At 44.3% G+C, this 21,785-nt stretch overlaps 1 pseudogene across 1 annotated transcript; it reads right to left on the reverse strand.

The window, feature by feature from the left end:
- Positions 1-487: 487 nt before the first annotated feature.
- LOC310773002 (tektin-1 pseudogene) lies at positions 488-1,666 on the reverse strand (annotated as a pseudogene). The gene has a single exon. The product of its transcript is annotated as a tektin-1 pseudogene (transcript).
- Positions 1,667-21,785: the final 20,119 nt, after the last annotated feature.

A 21,785-nucleotide genomic window follows, 5' to 3' on the forward strand; every position in this document is an offset into this window, starting at 1 on the left:
GCAACTGGTTCGCCATCGTCGATTTGAAGGACGCATATTTCCATATCCCAATATACCCCCCTCACAGGGCTTACCTGAGGTTCAGCTTCCAGGGAATGTTACCAATATTGCGTGTTGTTCAGCCTCTCTCCCTCAGCCCGAGGGTGTTGGTACGGTGCACCGCCTATCAGTGGAGTGAGTGAAATCATTCATGGCTTGTTTCGCCTGTTTCCACCGAATCAAATCGGTTCAATTCAGGGTGTGTCTGCAGGTATTGGGGTCTAGTGATGTCATACATCCTTCTCTACTTATGCACAGAGCAATTGTGACCTCATCAGTGATTTATCACTCACTGATGCCATTTTTCTTCTTCTTTTACAGAAAACCGTGTTTATGCCATATGAAAGAGAAACGGGCTCCATTCTCAAATATTTCTGCACTGATTTCATGTAGTTGAAATGTGTAAGGGAAATCCAGGGAAATGTATTTCTTTGCCGTTGCTGTCCCGTCAGTAGGGGCGTATGATGATGGGCTCTCTGAGCTGGCCGCACAAGACCTCGTCGATGTACAGAGAGTTGGCCTTGATCTCGATGTTTTCCTGCAGCTGCAGCTGGCAGCGAATCAAAGTGGTCTGCTCTACCTCTGACTGGCAAACTGCATCACGCATCTTCTGGATGAGAGCAGTGAGCTGCTGCACCTCAGTGAGGAGGTGGGCCTGTGCCGGGTCGTGGCAGAGCTCCTTGGCGGGCCGGCGGTTGCGGGCGCTCAGCCGGGCCTCAGCCACGCTCCGGACAACCTCCTTCTCCGCCACGGCCATCTGGAGAGCCTCCATGTTCCTCCTCTGGCTGCCGCATTCGGACAGAACCTTCGCCAGCTGATCCTCCATCTGGCCCTTGGTGGTCTTGATCTCGTGGATGTTGAGCTGGAAGGCTGCTGTCGTGGCACGGAACTGCCTCTGCATGTCTGCGGCCGACTGCTCCAGCAGACAGTCCACCTTGGTTCTCAGGGAGAGAGACTTGGTCTTTGCCTGCTCTGCCTTGGCTATTTGGAGGTCCGTAAAGCACTCCCACTCTTGTGGACTCACCGCCACGCTTGGCAGAGTGACCTTGGGGTCTTTGGACTCATAGTGGTTGTTGATGGAATGGTTGGTCATCGAGGCACAGGTGTCGTCAATGCTCTTTGCCTCGGACTTCTCCTTCATATCCTGCTCTAGGTGGTTTTTGGCTACTCGGTTCAGTCGTATCTGCTCAGTGATCTCCTCTGCTGTGCGCTGCAGCAGGGCAGCCACTCCCTCGATCACCTCCTTCTCCTTCAGCAGCTCTCTGTCCACCTCGTCAGGCACCCGCTCAGTGGGTGAACGCTTCAGTCTCTCCTCCATGCAGACTGTGGTGACTCTCAGAGGCTCCTTGCAGGCCTCCAGGGCATCCTCCACACGGGTCCTAAAAGTTTGGAGGACGTCGATCTCTATGATGATCTCCTCCAGCTTACACTCCAGCTCCTTCTGCAGGAAGTGGATGTCTCGGATCCGCCGATCCAGGTTCTTGTTGGCATCTTGCTGCATGCGTTTGGATGCCTTATCACTTTCCAGGATCAGCCTATGGCTCTCCGTTGTGAGAAGCTCAGATCTGGTCCGTTTTGTCTCGATATTCCCCAGGTTGAGCCCGCCATGGTGCCGACGACTGGACATCTTCTTATGCTGGTGGTCAGACCATCACTGAGAATATATAGGTAGGAAGACATCACCGATGACATAATCACCGATGACATCACAATTGCTCGAGTGACATCACTGTCATTATCACAGATGACATCACAATTTCTCAAGGGACATCACTGATGACACATAATTGCCGATAACATCACAATTGCTGATGACATCATGTCGAGATCTCATTGCCACAGCCCAGCCAATCAAGCGTGAACCTGCGGCAACAACATGGATCATACATCACTCACTAATGACCTCATGACTGATGAAAATGAAATCACAATTACTCGACTGATGACATCTTCACTGATGACATGAATGGTAACATCACTCACTGAGGACATCATAACAGATGACATCGGCAATATATACAGTCGGTCTGTGTGGTGCCCACAAAATGTTACTACGGCTGGCGCGTGAGTGGAGGAAAAAAACGGTGGGGGAAAAAACCTCATATATCTCAATGGGCTGACTCACCAAAGGACGGGGCTGCAGCTCTAACACTACAGGATTGGCGATTCAACAGCAGGTACATAGACGTCTGTTCTGATGTGTGTTTACTGCGGTGGTTGAATCCCCGATCCTGTCTGCCTGGCTAGCAGCTAAATGCTAACTACTCACCATGCTAACTAACCACGCGTCTATGATGAGACACCGCCTGAATGTATAACATGGCTGGATAGCTAGCCAGTCCCTTCTTAATACAGACCCCTGCCGTCGTATCCCAGCACAAAAGACAGGTTCTGCCCTCCCTCAAACTGCCTTCCATTGTCAGACAAATGGCATATGTCATGTAATGTCATAAGGCTAGGTGTAAGGGATGTAAGATGACTCACCCCACTCATCAATACATAGGCTACTTATAGGCCCCATTTGTGACGATGTCCCATTGCCAAATGAAATTCTCTGGGACTTGGTCACATACAAGTTACAATTCGTGGTGTGAGGTACTGTACCAAGTGCATAAAACGGTTCCTTCCCTGTTTCCGACGTCGTATCGCAGATTCGAAGATATAATATTCCTCTTATGGAAGCCAGTAAGTAGTATGTCCGGAGGTGTTAAAATGATATTCCTGTGTGAAACAACTATGTAAAAGCAGTCTTTCGACAGCCTGTGCCGAATTTAGGAGAGGAGAGGCGGCCCAGGGCCGACAGGAACCTTAGGAGTTTGAGTATTTCATCATGTATTTTGCTTCCCAGGTGTGCTGGAATTGTTCACTGCGCCGCCATATCCGTGTGACTGCATGTTGTTTGCTCGCCGCGTGCGAGTGGTGCACCGTGAGAGTAATATCAAACACACCCTGCTGTAAATTTGGCAAAGGCTGTCGAAAGACTGCTTTTAAACAGTTGTTTCACGCAGGAATATAATTTTAACACCTCCGGACATACTGGCTTCTTTAAGAGGAATATTCCATCTTTGAATCTGCGATACGACGTCGGAAACGGGTAAGGAACCGTTTATCCACTTGGGTACCTCACACCATGGACTGGGGCTAAAAAGGCAAATCATCAGTGATGATGTCATCAGTGATGTAATCAGTCTGAGGATAAGTGATCGGAGTACAAGTAGGTAGAATCGAGGAGGAACCAGACGGAGATGATGGCTTCCACCCCTGGGCTGTGCGGGTGACCTGACGGAGCCGCATTTTTTGATTAGGTGATTGCCCTAATTGTCATCACTATGTCATCCGTGATGATGTCATCAGTGATGTCATAGAGCAGGCGAGGCCACAACGCACACATGTCATCAGTGATGTCATAAGAGCATGAGCCCGCACAGCGGGCGAGCTGCAGGCCGGGCGAGGGAGCAAGTGAGCCCGCACAGCGGTTGAGCTGCATATATGCAAGCTGCAGGGCCAGCATCGGTGAGATGCCGTAAGACTACAAAGGACAAAAGCTAAATACTGTGTAGAGACTTCAGAGAAGTTGATAGGTTGTTCCAATATAGAAGCAGTATAATTAAATGCTTTTTTCCCTAGTTCAAGTGGGGGGGAAATTGGGACATGAAGAAGGACATGATTGTTATGTCTAAGAGAATAATTAAAGTGAGAATTATGTAGAATGAGTAGCTCTTGTAAATAGATAGGGTAGTTGAAATAAATACATTTGAAAAGAAACTGGTAGTGCAGTTGTCTGTTATAGGCTAACGCATTTTTCAGGTTTGAATCCCAATCCCAAACTCTCATAAATGTGAGAGATATACAAAAAATAAAATGTTTTAGGGTATTACCTCTAAATAGCCTATTATGAAATTGGCCTAGTCAGACCTGAATGAACGTCCCTCCTTTCATGGCAACGTTAGACTCACAGTAAACAAGTGAAAACTAGCTTTGTGCTGTCACCAAGCAGCCAAATTAGTTTCTCTATAGTATAACACGTCAGGTCATTTTTATCATGAAATCATGCAAATAAAATGGCCAACCATTGGTTTACTTATACATTATACACACTATGAAAGTGATTGCTGTAGAACGGTAACCTTGTCAGTCAGCACCATCTACAGGCCAGTAGGGGCTACAACCACAGGCTCAAGCTGCTGGCCTCGAAAGCATCCAGACAAGAAATATCATCATCATGACTGATGATTCATCATCATCATCATCATCATCAGTCATAATCAAAATCCTCCAGTCACTTACCTGACCTTGGGACATGTCAATCATTGCTGGCTGCTGCCAAGCAGCAAAGATGAGAGAGACGTCACTCGGAGTTTGAAGTCATGCCGGTGGAACTTCAACGACAAGTATAGGTTTGGATACAAAGTGCCAGCTATTGAGTCGGAATTAATTCTTCAATATATTTCACACAAATTAGCATAGCATATATCATATGCTCCATTAAGCAAGATATAGCTATCCTGCGGATGGTCCAAAAGAACTCAAAGAGTCAGAATCACTGCTCCTTTGGGGCCCATAAAAACTGCAAACACAGCAGCAGTTTATCTAACGGCAGTCTATTCTTAAAATCCTACATTCATCACAGTTATAGGTTTTAAATGGCAAAGACTTAAAACAGGGCCATTTAGAGAAGAGCTGTGTGATTCTGTTCATGTGACCCCATGGCTGGGATTGGGTCCTTCCTTCCCTGCATGCCTTGCGAGGTCAGGTGCAGCATGGAGTCTGTCCAGCAGATGTCAGCATTTTACTTGAAATATCTTCGGTGTCCAGGTAGAATTTCTCTCCCTCTCCTTCTCCATCATATCTTTTAATTGGAGGGACACAAATAGACAACTGGGCCAAATTCAATGTCTCAATCGTTTACTCTAAACAGAACGTGTTTAATTGAAATCACTGTTGAAATTAGTAAGTGTAAAATACCAGCAAATACACCAGACTTTATTAATGCGACATACTGTCTTTTAATATATACACCAATAATACACCACAGTCAAATCAATAGCCTTGTAACCCAATTGTAAAATAAATGCTCAAAGATGGAGCCACTGGGGCAGTAACACTGAGCAGAAGGACCAGGTTGGGGTGGTCAGTGGTCAGTGATCCATGCACGAGAGGGCTGTGCATCACACACACACATATACTACACACAGTACACACTCACACGCATGCATGCACACGTGCACGCACGCACGCACGCACACGCGCGCACACACACACACACACACACACACACACACACACACACACACACACACACACACACACACACGCACACACACACACACGTTTGTACAGCTATCTTAGTGAGGATTCATCATTGAATAAATGCACCACCAATTAAGCCATGCTATGAGTAACGGTAGGATGATTCCACGCTGATTGGATGAACAGCGTCTGAACAGCGTCTTGATGCGGGGGAAAACATAGTGGCAAATGTGAAACTTTCCTATAGGCTATATGAAAATCGTTCATCGGAAAGTTTTTTGTTTGTTTGTTTTTGAAGCAGGCTGTAAACATGTTGTGTTTATTGGCTTTTGTTACAAGCAAAAATGTGATTGTATTGTAAATGTGATATAGCCTATTTATTAGGCTATATCAATAGGACAAAACAGAACAGCAACCCAACAAGACAAGATGACATAAAAAGAAGAGGGAAAAAACAAGAAAACAAAACTCAACACAAACAAAAACAAGCTGAGCACATATATCATAACAGGCTTTCAGCAGCATTTGGGGTCAATTGTCACAGTATAAGCCCCCCCCACACACACACACACACACACACACAGCTGGACCTTAGTCACAGTATAACCACCAGCCCCACATCTGGACCTCGGCACGAGGGCTGAGAGGTCCGGGGACACGGAGGTCGAGGAGGAGAGCGAGGCGGCTGGAGGGAAGAACATTGAGGAGGGGTCATAACCTCCGAGTCTGGAATTTGTGTAATATTCTGTGAGAGGCAGCAATGTGCTGCAGGGCATCCAGTCTGCCGGAAAAGCCATTAGAAGAATAGAAGAAGAAGAAGAAGAAGACCCCACACACCCTGGTCTACCGTGCTGCCCGAGTGGGAAGGCTGGACATACTGCAGGAACTCATCAGGATGGAACCTGATGAGTTGCTGTTCCTGTTGACGCGGACAGCATTCACACCTCTCCACAGTCTCCTCTGTACATCAGCGCAGCCTTGCACCACCTGGACTGCTTCAGCCTGCTGCTCCAGGACACTGGAGTTCTTCTGACCCGTGACGTGGCTTCTCTCCTGCTGGAGGCGGTGCTGCATAACAGCTGCCAGGAGGACTTCGTCCAGCTGCTCCTGGACCACGGTGCCGACCTGGTGACCTTGTGGCAGGCACAACTGGAGGTGAGGGCGGAGCCGCCAAGTGCTTGGCACACATCGCCTGGACTGAGTCAACTCTCTACCACTAACACACGTGATGAAAGACTTCATGCTCCACCAAAAACGGACTCGACGGTCAGTTTGTATTTGTGGCTTTATTGACCATTGCAGTGGTCACAGAGCAGTGTACCTGGATTTTGTCCTTGTGCTTTTAGCTGCGGCCTTCAGTTTTTACCACTTGGAAGCTCTGGCCTAACTGCACTCTCATCATAGGTGATGGAGAGGACCATAGGCTGAGGAACCGTTTAGAACAGTGGTTCCCAACCTTTTTGGTCTTATGTACCCATTGAGCTGTTTTGGCATGCCAAAGTACCCCCCCCTCACTCATGTGTGTCGATGATTTTCTGAAATGTGTTTGATTAAAATGACATTAAACTTTTGATAGGCCTATCTAACACATCTGATTATTAAATGAAAATCATTTGAATTATCCCCTTTAATACAATTCTAACTGTTTTCAATTGGAAAAAGTCGTCAGTTTTACTAAGATGGGCCTATGAAATTACTTGGAATGATGTTTTAATCATTTGCAAATAAATTGTAATCCCCAATCTTTCCAAGTACCCCTAGGGGTACACGTACCCCTGGTTGGGAAACACTGCAGAACATCAAATATGCATATAAAAAATAAATGCGCATAAACTGCGCAGATAAACAAATAGGGATACACGCTGGACAGCTTGGAGTCAGTGGATCTGATGCCCAATAAGCCCCTCTCCTTATAGAAAACAGTTCCTCAGACCAAGCTGGACAGACCTCTTCTGTAGTGGCGAGGGCTGTTCAAAAGACGATCTGAGGACTGTTCTAAAAACGATCGGGCCTGCAGCGGGTCAGCCACCTCCGAAGGGTCTGGTTTGCGACCCGAGGCAAGCGTGAGCAGAAACAGATCAGGAAGAAGAGAAAGGGCAAAGAACTAAAAAGTATACATTTGAAATGGATTGGTGAATAAATACATAAATATCTGCCCTGATCCCTGATCCAGGCCTGGCCGTCTCTCTGTCCCTGAGGCCCAGGCTGTGACACTCCCCTAGAGTTATAGGGGTCATTTTAGTTATTTATTTTTATTTTATTTTACCGATCTTTTACTCTTTTCTTAGCATCATCACTTTTATTATCTCTTACTTATTTTTTCCTCCTGCGCTCTCGCTGCCTTTCTCTCTCTCTCTCTCTCCCCTACACACACACACACACACACACACACACACACACACACACACACACACACACACACACACACACACACACACACACACACACACACACACACAGTCACACACACACACACACACACACACACACACACACACACACACACACACACACACACACACACACACACACACACACACACGCACACACAATGTGTCTTCATGTCCCTCATGGCAATGCACTGACAGGTTGGCACTGTATTCTATATTCTTAATACCTTTTTAGCAGTATAGTTACATACAGCCTCTGTCATGGAGCAGCATTCACCTGCTGTGTGAGCGACGCACGTCCCAGGAATACTGAACAGCAGGGCAGACCAGTCCAGAATGGAGACTACACCCCGAGGTAGTGGAACATAATGAGGCGGGTTCGGCAGAGCCACCATCAATCATAGACAGAAAATGTGCACCATCACAACTAAATGCCTAAACCTAACCCCTAACCTTAAAACCTAACCCTAACCTTAACCATCACAACTAAATGCCTAAACCTAACCCCTAACCTTAAAACCTAACCCTAACCTTAACCATCACAACTAAATGCCTAAACCTAACCCCTAACCTTAAAACCTAACCCTAACCTTAACCATCACAACTAAATGCCTAAACCTAACCCCTAACCTTAAAACCTAACCCTAACCTTAACCATCACAACTAAATGCCTAAACCTAACCCCTAACCTTAAAATCTAACCCTAACCTTAACCATCACAACTAAATGCCTAAACCTAACCCTTACGCTAACCTTAAAACCTAATCTAGCCCTTTGAAGGTGTGTGAGAAAGCGAGGACTGGCCAAAATGTCCTCACTTTGCTAAAAATGTCCTCGTTTCCCAGGTATAAAACTCAAATTGCTTATACACGCACGCACGCACGCACGCACGCAAGCACACACACACACACACACACACACACACACACACACACACACACACACACACACACACACACGACACACAACGTCTGGCGCATGGACAATTGCGCAGTGTTGAACCAGGCAGGGTGAGTGCAGAATTACCACAAAACTGGGTTAGCACCTGCCTGCATCAGCCCACTCTCCAAACACCTCTCTCTGTCTCTTGTCTTCTCTCTCCCTCCCTCTCATATCTCTCTCTCCCCTGTCTCTCCCTGGCCCTCTCTCCCCCTCTCTCCCTGGCCCTCTCTCCCCCTCCCTCTCCCCCTCTCTCCCTGGCCCTCTCTCCCCCTCCCTCTCCCCCTCCCCATGCACAGACAATTGCCCTGGTTCTTCCATGGAGTGGAAGCCATGTCGCACAGGGCACAGAGCGCACACACTCCAAGTAACAAGGTCCCGTGGGACATGGAGGGGCATGGTATACCTGCCAGAGTGAGTAATACTCTTCAGCCGCAATGTGTACTGTATGTGCGTGTGTGTGTGTGTGTGTGTGTGTGTGTGTGTGTGTGTGTGTGTGTGTGTGTGTGTGTGTGTGTGTCTGTGTGTGTGTGTGTGTGTGTGTGTGTGTGTGTGTGTATGTATGTATGTGTGTGTGTGTAGGCAGACAGACCGCTGTGTTGCATGAAAACTCTTCATCTCTGTGTGCAGCTAGATCCGCTTTGACTGCAGCAAACGTGTCCGCTTTGCCTGACACACTCTTTTGTTTGGGGAGCTCATTATGCCCCGAGTAACGAAGCGAAAACCATTTCATTCAGAGAGACAGTGCAGAAGCTGAGGAACCCCCTCTTTTCATAGACACACACACGCACGCACACACGCACGCACACACACACACAGACACGCACGTACGCACGCACGCGCGCACACACACACACACACACACGCACACGCACACGCACACGCAGGCCATATGGCGACGCTTCAACTCAGACAAAAACATCTGGAGGCTTTCCGTGTTCACACAGGCACAGATGATTGGAGTATCCTACTTTCACATGTAGTCCTGCTTCAGTGTTATACTGCACAGCAAAGATGACAGAAGAGCCAGATGGAAGATGGAAGAACAAGTCATAATAATAATAATTGATTGCATTCATTAAGCACTTTTTCATAAAGCACTTTGTATGGGGTGGGGGTGTGGAGATTCAACTCACCACCACCGATATTGTGTACCCACCCACCTGGATGCACGGCAGCCAGTTTGTGCCAGAACAGCGCTCACCACACACGGATGATTAGGTGGCCATGATGGATGGAAGGTCTTGAGCCAGGGCACCGGGGTTACAGCCCCCAGGGCACCGGGGTTACAGCCCCCAGGGCACCGGGGTTACACCCCCCAGGGCACCAGGGTTACACACCCCAGGGCATCAGTGTTACACACCCCAGGGCACCGGGGTTACACACCCCAGGGCACCGGGGTTACACACCCCAGGGCAGCAGTGTTACACCCCTACTCTGTAACGCCTGTGCAAAAGGCTTGGACCCAAGGATGCAGACACGGAGACAGGGAAACAAACGTCTTTACCGACTTAAAAAGGATTAACAAAAGGAGAAGAGAAGAGTCAAGTCATGGTGACACAACAGGAAATTATAATAATGCACAATAACTAAGGAAGGTCCACTTCAGTTCCAGTTCCAGGTAGGGAAGCCACAATAAACTAAATGTCAATGGTTTCAGAGACTAAGGGGGTCGGTGCTCCAGTGCTTTCCTAACCACACACTCACAAACGAGACGATAGGCGAGGCCAGACAGAAGCTGCAGGCAGACAGCGGTCAGGCCAGGCAGACATAGCGGTCAGGCAGGCAGACAGAGTAGTCAGGCCAGGCAGGCAGACATAGCGGTCAGGGCAGGCAGACATAGCGGTCAGGGCAGGCAGACATAGCGGTCAGGGCAGGCAGACATAGCGGTCAGGGCAGGCAGACATAGCGGTCAGGGCAGGCAGACATAGCGGTCAGGGCAGGCAGACATAGTGGTCAGGGCAGGCAGACATAGCGGTCTGGGCAGGCAGACATAGCGGTCAGGGCAGGCAGACATAGCGGTCAGGGCAGGCAGACATAGCGGTCAGGGAAGGCAGACATAGCGGTCAGGGCAGGAAGACATAGCGGTCAGGGCAGGCAGACATAGCGGTCAGGGCAGGCAGACATAGCGGTCAGGGCAGGCAGACATAGCGGTCAGGGCAGGCAGGCAGACATAGCGGTCAGGGCAGGCAGGCAGACATAGCGGTCAGGGCAGGCAGACATAGCGGTCAGGGCAGGCAGGCAGACATAGCGGTCAGGGCAGGCAGACATAGCGGTCAGGGCAGGCAGGCAGACATAGCGGTCAGGGCAGGCAGACATAGCGGTCAGGGCAGGCAGACATAGCGGTCAGGGCAGGCAGACATAGCGGTCAGGGCAGGCAGACATAGCGGTCAGGGCAGGCAGACATAGCGGTCAGGGCAGGCAGACATAGCGGTCAGGGCAGGCAGACATAGCGGTCAGGGCAGGCAGACATAGCGGTCAGGGCAGGCAGACAGAGTAGTCAGGGCAGGCAGACAGAGTAGTCAGGGCAGGCAGACATAGCGGTCAGGGCAGGCAGACAGAGTAGTCAGGGCAGGCAGACAGAGTAGTCAGGGCAGGCAGACATAGCGGTCAGGGCAGGCAGACAGAGTAGTCAGGCCAGGCAGGCAGACATAGCAGATGGAATCCGTAGCAGGGGCCAAGATAGCACGGTCCAGTGTCAGCGAGGCATTCTGCAGAGAGAGTGAGTTTAAATAGAGCCACTGCAGGTGAGCCACACAGGAGTACTGATTGCTAATACCACCTGTTTCCCATCTTCAAACACCGCTGGGCGAAGCAGCAGACTGAGCACTCATCACAGCCTCTTGCAATTGTGCTGATGGGATCTTTACTGACCACCGAGAGTCAGGAGGACCTCGGTGTAACGTCTTCTCCGAAGGACGGTGCTCACTCACAGGACAGAGTCCCCGTCTCTGCCCTGGGGCATTGGGGGAGATTATTCATGAGACCAAAGGGAAGAAGAGCACCTCCTATACTGGTTCCTCCAACACCACTTCTAGCACCAAGCGGTCTCCCATCCAAGGAGGAGTGAGCTCAGCCAGACCTGCTTAGCTTCACCAGCAAGCCAGCGATGTGATGCATGAGTCACGCTGTGAAATATCAAGCCTGTCAGGCCCAAGCAGTAGTTGCAGGACAGCATATCCCACGTAGAAGCACTCTTGCCCCACCAGGCCACCACTGGCTTTCTTTAAACGGTGATTTTGAATAAAGACATGCTTTCATAGTTTTGATTCACTAGGAGCTTTACATGCATGTTGAGATTCTTTGAGGCAGGACCCAAACACCGTGCTCTGACTACATGTGATTATTATGCTCTAAGTAAGCATCATTGCACTATATACTGTATGTGGAGTACTCTGATTCTGTTATTAATTGACAGTTAGGACATGTGTACTCTGATTCTGTTATTAATTGACAGTTAGGACATGTGTGATTCCGTTATTAATTGACAGTTAGGACATGTGTACTCTGATTCTGTTATTAATTGACAGTTAGGACATGTGTGATTCTGTTATTAATTGACAGTTAGGACATGTGTACTCTGATTCTGTTATTAATTGACAGTTAGGACATGTGTGATTCTGTTATTAATTGACAGTTAGGACATGTGTACTCTGATTCTGTTATTAATTGACAGTTAGGACATGTGTGATTCTGTTATTAATTGACAGTTAGGACATGTGTACTCTGATTCTGTTATTAATTGACAGTTAGGACATGTGTGATTCTGTTATTGACAGGTAGGACATGTGTACTCTGATTCTGTTATTAATTGACAGTTAGGACATGTGTGATTCTGTTATTAATTGACAGTTAGGACATGTGTACTCTGATTCTGTTATTAATTGACAGTTAGGACATGTGTGATTCTGTTATTAATTGACAGTTATCACATGTGTGATTCTGTTATTAAATGACAGTTAGGACATGTGTACTCTGATTCTGTTATTAATTGACAGTTAGGACATGTGTGATTCTGTTATTAATTGACAGGTAGGACATGTGTGATTCTGTTATTAATTGACAGTTAGGACATGTGTACTCTGATTCTGTTATTAATTGACAGGACATGTATACTCTGATTCTGTTATTAATTGACAGTTAGGACATGTGTACTCAGATTCTGTTATTAATTGACAGTTAGGAAACGTGTACTCTGATTCTGTTATTAATTGAGAGTTAGGACATGTGTGATTCTGTTATTAATTGACAGTTAGGACGTGTGATTCTGTTATTAATTGACAGTTAGGACATGTGTACTCTGATTATGTTATTAATTGACAGTTAGGACATGTGTACTCTGATTCTGTTATTAATTGACAGTTAGGACATGTGTACTCTGATTCTGTTATTAATTGACAGTTAGGGCATGTGTACTCTGATTCTGTTATTAATTGACAGTTAGGACATGTATACTCTGATTCTATTATCATTAATTTACACCAGTTAGGACGTGTATACTCTGATTGTATTATCATTAATTTACACCAGTTAGGACATGTATACTCTGATTCTATTATCATTAATTGACACCAGTTAGGACATTTATACTCTGATTCTATTATCATTAATTTACACCAGTTAGGACGTGTATACTCTGATTGTATTATCATTAATTTACACCAGTTAGGACATGTATACTCTGATTCTATTATCATTAATTTACACCAGTTAGGACATGTATATGATTCTATTATCATGAATCGACAGTTAGGACATGTATACTCTGATTTTATTATCATTAATCGACAGTTAGGACATGTAAACTCTGATTGTATTACCATTAATTGACAGTTAGGACATGTATTCTCTGATTGTATTATCATTAATTGACACCAGTTTGGACATGTGTACTGTGATTCGATTATCATTAATTGACACCAGTTAGGACATGTATACTCTGATTCTATTATCATTAATAGACAGTTAGTACATTATACTCTGATTCTATTATCATTAATTGACAGTTAGGACATGTGTACTCTGATTCTATTATCATTAATTGACAGTTAGGACATGTGTACTGTGATTCTGTTATTAATTGACAGTTAGGACATGTGTACTCTGATTCTGTTATCATTAATTAACAGTTAGGACATGTGTACTCTGATTATGTTATCATTAATTGACAGTTAGGACATGTGTACTCTGATTCTGTTATCTTTAATTGACAGTTAGGACATGTGTACTCTGATTATGTTATAATTAATTGACAGTTAGGACATGTGTACTCTGATTCTGTTATCTTTAATTGACAGTTAGGACATGTGTACTCTGATTCTGTTATCTTTAATTGACAGTTAGGACATGTGTACTCTGATTCTGTTATCTTTAATTGACCGTTAGGACATGTGTACTCTGATTCTGTTATCTTTAATTGACAGTTAGGACATGTGTACACTGATTCTATTATATTTAATTGACAGTTAGGACATGTGTACTCTGATTCTGTTATTAATTGACAGTTAGGACATGTGTGATTCTGTTATTAATTGACAGTTAGGACATGTGTACTCTGATTCTGTTATTAATTGACAGTTAGGACATGTGTGATTCTGTTATTGACAGGTAGGACATGTGTACTCTGATTCTGTTATTAATTGACAGTTAGGACATGTGTGATTCTGTTATTAATTGACAGTTAGGACATGTGTACTCTGATTCTGTTATTAATTGACAGTTAGGACATGTGTGATTCTGTTATTAATTGACAGTTATCACATGTGTGATTCTGTTATTAAATGACAGTTAGGACATGTGTACTCTGATTCTGTTATTAATTGACAGTTAGGACATGTGTGATTCTGTTATTAATTGACAGGTAGGACATGTGTGATTCTGTTATTAATTGACAGTTAGGACATGTGTACTCTGATTCTGTTATTAATTGACAGGACATGTATACTCTGATTCTGTTATTAATTGACAGTTAGGACATGTGTACTCAGATTCTGTTATTAATTGACAGTTAGGAAACGTGTACTCTGATTCTGTTATTAATTGAGAGTTAGGACATGTGTGATTCTGTTATTAATTGACAGTTAGGACGTGTGATTCTGTTATTAATTGACAGTTAGGACATGTGTACTCTGATTATGTTATTAATTGACAGTTAGGACATGTGTACTCTGATTCTGTTATTAATTGACAGTTAGGACATGTGTACTCTGATTCTGTTATTAATTGACAGTTAGGGCATGTGTACTCTGATTCTGTTATTAATTGACAGTTAGGACATGTATACTCTGATTCTATTATCATTAATTTACACCAGTTAGGACGTGTATACTCTGATTGTATTATCATTAATTTACACCAGTTAGGACATGTATACTCTGATTCTATTATCATTAATTGACACCAGTTAGGACATTTATACTCTGATTCTATTATCATTAATTTACACCAGTTAGGACGTGTATACTCTGATTGTATTATCATTAATTTACACCAGTTAGGACATGTATACTCTGATTCTATTATCATTAATTTACACCAGTTAGGACATGTATATGATTCTATTATCATGAATCGACAGTTAGGACATGTATACTCTGATTTTATTATCATTAATCGACAGTTAGGACATGTAAACTCTGATTGTATTACCATTAATTGACAGTTAGGACATGTATTCTCTGATTGTATTATCATTAATTGACACCAGTTTGGACATGTGTACTGTGATTCGATTATCATTAATTGACACCAGTTAGGACATGTATACTCTGATTCTATTATCATTAATAGACAGTTAGTACATTATACTCTGATTCTATTATCATTAATTGACAGTTAGGACATGTGTACTCTGATTCTATTATCATTAATTGACAGTTAGGACATGTGTACTGTGATTCTGTTATTAATTGACAGTTAGGACATGTGTACTCTGATTCTGTTATCATTAATTAACAGTTAGGACATGTGTACTCTGATTATGTTATCATTAATTGACAGTTAGGACATGTGTACTCTGATTCTGTTATCTTTAATTGACAGTTAGGACATGTGTACTCTGATTATGTTATAATTAATTGACAGTTAGGACATGTGTACTCTGATTCTGTTATCTTTAATTGACAGTTAGGACATGTGTACTCTGATTCTGTTATCTTTAATTGACAGTTAGGACATGTGTACTCTGATTCTGTTATCTTTAATTGACCGTTAGGACATGTGTACTCTGATTCTGTTATCTTTAATTGACAGTTAGGACATGTGTACACTGATTCTATTATATTTAATTGACAGTTAGGACATGTGTACTCTGATTCTGTTATCTTTAATTGACAGTTAGGACATGTGTACACCTTAGTTGCATTTGTTGTACTGTGCTCAAGTTGCATACGTGCCTGGATACCACGTGGTCTTTAGACAGGCTTAAGCACCATAGTGGTGAGTCAGAAAATCAATTGCATGCCTTGTCTCCTCCTTTCCAACAGGATTCCCAAAAGTAGCACCTGAAGGAAGGCATTTTATTGCAGCAGAGCTAGGCCTACTCTAATGGCCTATGTCCACTGGCTGCGTTACGGCTCTGTGGAGCTGCCTGAACAGACTCACACTCATGTAATCTGACAGACGCATGCGGGATCCGACAAGAATAGAACACGTGTGTATTTCTTCTGTACCACATGTATTGCCCATGTATTTATTGCCCAGAGTCTGTTCCGGCAGTTTGACCAGATCTGCACAGAGCCGTGTTTGGGTTTAAGGCTGTGATGAAGAGCATGATGTGACGGCTCTAATTGTTTTGGTATAGGACGAATCAGCGTGACGTCACATGCGTAACCCCGCGGCAGTTCAACCAGGGCCGTAGCTAGCTATGAGGACGGGGAGATCCGGACCTCCCCTAATATTTCAGAGATTTTTTTAATATTTCAGAGATTATTATTATTATTATTATTATTATTATTATTATTATTATTTTTTTTTAGCCTTTATTTAACCAGGTTTGTCCCATTGAGATCAAAGATCTCTTTTACAAGAGAGACCTGGCCAAGAAACAGCAGCAACACAAAGTTACAACAAACAAACACATAAACACATACAATTGAAAAACATTAAAATGATCAAATAAAACATTTGCATACAGACAGCCTGTTCTCAAGAGATTTTACCATAGCCTTAAAACCATTTAAGGTTACTAAGCTATTAAGTTTAAGATCAGACTGCAGACTGTTCCATGCGGTGGGTGCAGAGAACCTAAAAGCTTTCTTCCCCAATTCAGTTCGGACTTTGGGAACAGAAAATTGTAGAGTGTCCTGAGAACGAAGATTGTAAAAAAATAAAACAATCTGCATGGAAAACAGGAAAAGCATGAAAAACACGGGATCGCTTTTATTTTGAAACGAAAGGCAGGTCAGGCAGGAAGTCATCTGACGCCGCGTCCGCGGTAACTTGATTCTGAGAGAGCAGCAGCATGGTGGTGAGTGATGACTGTCTGTCTGCCTGGCGAGATAATTGAAGGTGAGCGAGCTGCGAGACAGTGAGCGAGTGAACGACAGACAGTGAGTGACACACACTGACAGATTTTTTAGCAACAACCAAGAAAGTAAGTGTCTAGTCTGTCTAAGTAACTTTGTGTGTTGTGTACGGCTTGGGTTGTGTACCTGTGTTTGTAGGTGTCATTTTGATATGAATTTGGCTAAAACAGTTTGTGTTTGTTAGTTACAATTATGTTGACAGGAGAGCTGAGCAGGTGGTGACATGAAAGAGAATATACTGAATAATGACATCACAACAGTATAATCCTAATGTTGATTTCAAATGATATATTACTCTAAATATGGCTTAAAAAGGGGAAAAAAACCTCAATTTGGGCGCCGCCGAATCCGCCTCCCCTTGCTGGACCTCCCCTATTTCGGAACCCTGGCTACGGCCCTGAGTTCAACTAGTATGAGTTGTGCCAAACAAACGTTAATATCTCAAAAAGTATACATGACATCGCTTATATTTTGACATTCTGAGTGAGAATGAGTTGTGTGAACTGTCGCCGTTTTTAAATTGTAAACACGGTCAGCCGGCTACAGTCAGACGCTCAAACTCAGGCTCCATAGGGTTCCATTGAAGTTGCCACCCAGTGACGCGGTTTGTTTACCAAAATGCTGCTCGGCTGATCCCTCATATACAAAACATCTTATACCGTAATGGTAACACTTTACAATAAGGGTACATTAATTAACGGTTAGTTAATACTTATCTTAACCCTACCCATTAACTAACCCTAAACTATCAAATAATGTTTAAATTAAAGCAATTATTAACTGCTTTTCAATCAGTTTTGTATCATTACAATGTCAGTTGTATATGCAGATGAACAATGTTTAACTCCCCTCCCTCCATGTTACCTACACTGACAGCTCCCCGTTCAACTCCTGCCAGCTGGTATGGCTCGTTAAGGCTCGTTAAAGCTCTCAATCCAATGTTCTGTGGATGCCATGCAGAAAAATTTGTAAATACAATCTGTGGTTCTAATAACAGCTGTGCGAGCCAGCGCAGCTTCAAGATTTGCTCTACTTCCTAGAACCAGTGACATCACTGGTTAGTGTTACCGGTATAATTTGTATATAATATAATTTAATAGTAGATGGATGGGGAACAAGTTATCTTTTTAGTGAAAAAACAAAAACAAAACAATATTCTCTCTGGATAATCATTCACTCGTGTAAATGAGATGAGTCAATTATGGAATAATTTAAACGGCTTAATCAGACCAGTCTTACTCACTGTATTGTCAACAGTTCCGTTATTATGTGCATGCAAACGTAGGCACGGATTAATGCCTTCAAGTCACCACCGAAATCAACAGCTGTGGTTTGGTTTCATGGAGAACTGCACACATGGCTGGCGGGACCGCAGCGCTGTGCATATTTCAAAGACTTGTACTGTGGAAACAGACCAGACAAGAACAATTAGCCGGCGTCAGGAATTGAGGATTGTATCTTTTACACTAAACAACACATCTCCTTTTACTCCTAATTAGACAGCAAAGACAGTGTTTTGCAGCAGGTTTGGAGCTGCCGGTGTGAATTGCACCGGGGGTCACGCGACGAAAGGGAGGCGCGGGCTTTCAAGTGTTTCTCTGCGTTTTCACTCCTTTGATTTAGTCTCGTTGGGAAAAGTGGGGGCCAGGCCGATTCAGGCGCTGAGCGGAATAAGGAGACGTATTGAAAAGTGGGGGACAGGCCATCAGCTCATTCAAATTAAAGTTGTTCACCGTCTTCATTATTCTAAACATCAGTTGCACAGGATCTACCCTTCTGTCTCACCATTATGTGATATGTGTCAGAGGGCACACTGCCCCATGCTTTTTGCTTTTGCCCTTTGCTATCCGGATTCTGGGCCAAAGTATTTGACTGGTACTCTAAGGCCTATCAAATAACACTTGAAACCGGAGGCGGAACTCGGCGTCTTCGGCTGCTCGGAATCCTCACTGCTCCTCCCTACAGCTGTGCAACAGTCCCTGACACTGGGGACGACTGTCGCCAAGAGACTTATTTTGAAGGAGTGGAAGTCTCCCTCTCCTCCTTCTTTTCAGTTGTGGCTGATGGACATGGTCTCAGTTGTGCGCATGGCGAGACTCACTTGGGAAGTTTTCCACTATTTGGGACCTGTTTCTGGCCTGCTTTGACGTAAGGGTGACGAGTGACTCGCCCAGCTGACCTCTCACCCTTTGCATGCACAACATCTCTCATAAGCACATGAGCACAATACGCTGCTGGTAGCCGAGTCGTTACTTTGACAATGTAGTATAATGTTTTTTCCTTTTTCCTGTGAATGAGCCTGTTTTTGTTTTTATGTTTATGTTCTGTTTTCATGTTCTGAAAACTAAACTAAAATATAAAAAAAGAGAAAAGAAAAAAGAAAAGTGGGGGCCAGGCTGATTCAGGCGCTGAGCAGAATAAGGAGATGTATTGATTGTTGTTTCAAGGTTTTACGGGAGACGGTAGAGTTATGGCGATGGGGCCGCGGTGGCTCTCCGCCAGGAACAGGAAATCTGGCCATCGTCAGCGATCTGTGCAGCCGCTCCATAAACAAAGTGAGCTGCTGTGTGGCGTTACAGCAGTGAGTTTCATCATTTCCCATATCAAGGAACCCAATTTAGTCCACTTTAGAACCACGGATTTGATGAGATTCTGTCTCGGATCCAAATCTGAGAATATGTTTTCTCGTTAGATATGGTTTTGTGCAGAATTCCATGACTACCTGTATTGTAGGTAGAGACAGAGACTATGAGCAAAACAGTCCATAATGCTGAAGTTGAACAATTCATCAATCTGTGGAAGATTTCCTGGCTACCAGCACGAGGGTCGCAGGTTCAAGCCCCCGTGTTACTTCTGGCTTGGTCTGGCATCCCATACAGTACAGGCACAATTGGTCGTTTCTGTAGGTGTGAAGCCGGATTAAGGGTATGTGTCCTGGTCGCTGCACTAGTGCCTCCTCTGGTCACGGGGGAGGGGAACTGGCGAGAATAGCGTGATCCTCCCACGTGTTATGTCCTGCCGGTGAAACTCCTCGCTGTCAGTTGAAAAGAAGCGGCTGGTGACTGCACATGTATCAGAGGAAGCATGTGCTAGTCTACAACTCTCCCCCAGATCGGCAGAGGGGGTGGAGCAACGACCGGGACATCAGGGGGGATTGGCTCGGTACAATTGAGGAGAAAATGGATTTCAGGAATTCTTTTTTGATAAAAAAACAACAAAAACAATTCATCAATTTGCTGGGGACCCCCTGGTGGTCCCCGGCGGAACCCATGTCGAGACCCACTGAAATATTGTCACTCTCCACACACACAGTACACGGGACTGAGAAATAACATTACCGTAAATGTGTTTTTATTAATAATAACAGTATCTCTTTTTAATGAACATTGCAGATACATAGAAAATAAATCCGAAACAGGAGAGACTTTGTCTCAAAGAGTCGTGAAAGTGCCTGGAATAATTCTGTGCTATATATTGTCATTGTTATTCTTCATCGTCTTCGTCGTTATCAAAGCCATCGTCGCCAGAAATGTTCAGTTCATCATGAAACAAAAATGTCTCTCAGCCCCACTTGGAAAATGCAAGTGTTTGTATTCACACAGCGTCCCAAAGGAGGAGCGCTGACTCCAGCCTCCTGTCTGAATCTTATTGATTCTACAAGTTAATCTCCTGTCAATATTAGTATTTCTACTTTGAGAGGCCTTGCGAATCCATTGGTTTTTAATGAATAATACGGCTCGATTGTCTTCATCTTACTTATGTTATTGTCTTAATTATATGTACACGATGTCACAGAGCACAAGGGACGCCCTTCACAGCCGTTGCAGAGTCGGTGCTCTTGAACGTAAACCAGCCTAGCTCAAATAATCAGTTGAAACGGACTCTTGGTCAAATTGAACCAATAGGATTGTCTCCCAAAATGCAACTCTTGTCCATGTTGCACCCTGGGAAGGTTCTGGCAAAACACTTTGAGCGACTGGAGGGTTTTCCTCAGACCCAGGCCTCATCTGGAGTGAGAAATATTACGTTGTACTAAAGAAGACTTGACACTTTCAAACTCCAATCAACCAAAAGGGAAATCCAAAAGCAACAAACTGACAATATCACAGGAAGATTAGGGCAAACAACAAACAAACAAAATGTAGTGTCATTAATTGTTTACTAGTTCATCACGTTTGCATATTTTATGGCACTAAATGAACCACGCAACCCCGACCTTAAAGAAACAATGTGCAGTGTTTTAGTATGAGGTTAGTTTCCCAAAACAAATATGGCACAGTTGCAGAACAGTTGAGGAACAAGAAGTACACACGCCGCCTTGCAGGTTTGAGATACGTCTGGGTTCATTGGACTTTGTGAAATGGTACTGGCCTCCTCTCGAGGTGGAAAAAGGGACCTTTTTGTAAATGAGAATGGTTTACTGTCTGTAGCTCGCTTTGGTCTAACTTGCTGTAAGTGGCATTTCTATGGTACAGTTCCATATACCCCAGTGTTTAATTTGCATTTTAATACATTTAATACATTATATATATCTTTTGATTTATTACATCTTAGTTTGAAGGGCTTCATTCTAAAATGCTATATATTGATTCTGGGGACAACAACAGCCCTGATGATCATTGGTCACTGGTCAGTATTTCAA

This window comes from Poromitra crassiceps (genome assembly GCF_964638095.1).
Source record: "Poromitra crassiceps genome assembly, chromosome: 3".
In the NCBI taxonomy this organism is placed as follows: Eukaryota; Metazoa; Chordata; class Actinopteri; order Beryciformes; family Melamphaidae; genus Poromitra; species Poromitra crassiceps.